Source organism: Lathyrus oleraceus, chromosome 4, assembly GCF_024323335.1.
Source record: "Lathyrus oleraceus cultivar Zhongwan6 chromosome 4, CAAS_Psat_ZW6_1.0, whole genome shotgun sequence".
Taxonomy (NCBI): Eukaryota; Viridiplantae; Streptophyta; class Magnoliopsida; order Fabales; family Fabaceae; genus Lathyrus; species Lathyrus oleraceus.
Window position 1 is genome coordinate 256,915,780 of NC_066582.1, and position 2,441 is coordinate 256,918,220.

The following is a 2,441-nucleotide window of genomic DNA, read 5'->3' on the forward strand; positions in this document are numbered from 1 at the left end:
ATATTTGATATTTTTCTTTTGTTTGAAAATTCCCTTAGATTTGACCCCCGATGATAAAAAAAAAATATTCTGATTCAATGGCATGACACACCTATAGTGTAGCTTATTTCTCATTTTTAGGCTTTGTTAGATAGACTTGGGAAAGTGTCGATAATATCGGTACCGTCCTAACACCCTAAATTTCCTAAGTATGTGACATTGATTTGAATAACCATTATGCCAAGACCTTAATTCTAAGTTTCTTTAAGTAACCCCTTGAGTAGTTTATACTAGTAGTCAACACCATCCTAAAGCACACATGAGTAAGGAAGTCGATGCAAATAAGTGTATGATCTCAAGCAAAAATAAAAATAAAATATAATGAATAAAATTTGTGATAAGATTTGTCCCTTATAAGTTAGGTGATCATCACCCGATCATTTAGCCCAACGGTACGAACTCTTAAAAATTCAGTTGAAACCTAAGCAAAATTTGCTAAGTAAGTGCAAAAAAGTTGAAAACGAGATCATAGTCACTAACAGGTTCACCTGCCTTGAATGTGTATGGATAAAGGGCTTAATGTGATTGCGCTAGAATGAAAAGAGGGTGAAAAATAACTAAGAATATAGGTCGAGTTATAATGGCATGATTCAAATTGGTTTTACACAGGGGGAGTTTTTGTCCGTGAAATGCAGATGTGTGTCACTACGATATCCTTGTTATTATTATCTAGTACCTATTTATCTAGCATTAGCCTAGCAGTCTCGTAGTACTTAGAGTGTCGTCGTGCCTATGTTTCAGACATTGTGTTTAATCGTTTATCATGTGCGTTGGGTGATTACTTGAGGACAAGCAACGATCTAAGTATGGGGGAATTTGATAACGAGAAATCGTATCCTGTTTTTAGGCTTATTTCACATGTTATGCATCTATGTTTTTATGAATTTTATCGCCTTTTACTTCCGTTTTATTCATTTTGCAGTAGTTAGTCGATTTCATTTGATTTTTGGAAGCCTCACGGAAAAAAGTGAAAAAGGAGCCAAAGTGGAACAAAAGAGTTAATTTTAGCCAATCTGAGCAAATGGTGTTCTCCACCTGCTAGATGGAATTCTCCATCTCCACTGCCTGCCACGTCATTTAATGAGCAAGGCAATGGCATTCGCCATTGCCCTAATGGCGCTCACCATTGTCATACAGTAACAGAACTTCGCTAGTGGGGAAGTTCTGGACAGTTTTCTCAACTGCCACTCCCTCCACTAGGTTTGCACGTTCAAGACAGTTACCAAGCCTATGAACTCTTTATATAAGGCCATTTTTGGAGTCTTTCCTATCCATTGAATTCGCGCGGAAGCTTTGTCAAAATTTCGTCTTAGTTTTAGGCAGAAAATTACCTGTAAAGTGGCAATAACTCACATCGAGGGATTGTCACACCTTTTTATTTCCGTACTGTTTATACTTTGGATCAAGAACAAGTTTTCCATTATTTTCAAGTTCAAATTAATTCAAGTTTTATTTTACGCAACTTCAGGATTTTTTATCGCTTTTAATATTTGTATGCTTTAATGCCTTTTATTACTTACATGCCATGCTATTCTCAGTTATAAACACTTTAATCGTGTTGCTTTCAATTAATATCATGCCTTGCTAAATTATTCTGAGTCCGGCGTATGAAGATTGTCGTTACCGATGGAACTCGGTAGAAATAATAGGCGCAAATATATGGTTTAATTATGTTCTGGCTTTAGTTTCCAAATGTAAGTTTTATTGTTTTGGCACGAGAGTGTGGAACAAATCAAGGTTCAGTCTGATAGCGCAAGAGCGTGAGGAAGGATTCAGATAGTGGAAACTAGGCATCGATCCTAAAAATAGCGAGAGCGCTTTAGGCATCGTTTAGGATCTCATTTACTTTCAAAATATGCTTTCTAATTAGAACGGGAGAGCGAGGGCAAAATCATGTGGTTAGGAGGTGTGGTCTTTGTCGATAGCACGAGAGTGTGAGACGGGACCTTTAAGTCGATATTTTCTACATAACGCAATGAAATCGTATTTAGTGCCCAAATTCTACCTAAGCCCCTAGAAACACGGAATCCATATTTCGGACTCATTTTTATCATAACTTTTAAACCGTTAGAAATTAGTATTTTTATTCTCGTTCATAACCTTATAACCTTTAGCCTTAGCTTTGCACTGCAACAATAGATAACATTAGTTTGACCATTAGTCTCTATGGGTTCGATAATCTTTTAAAACTACACGATAGATTGTGCATTTGCAGTCATTATCCGACAGACACGTCAGTCAACGATCAGGTATGACACTTAGGAATCAAGAAATGATAGTTTGGTTTGGATTCACACTACATCGGACACTCTCGCACTCAAAGGTGCTTACTCTTTCAAGACAAATCACCATCCTAATAAAGACGGGTCAAAGTTAATATGATTTTCGATTTATGTTAAATT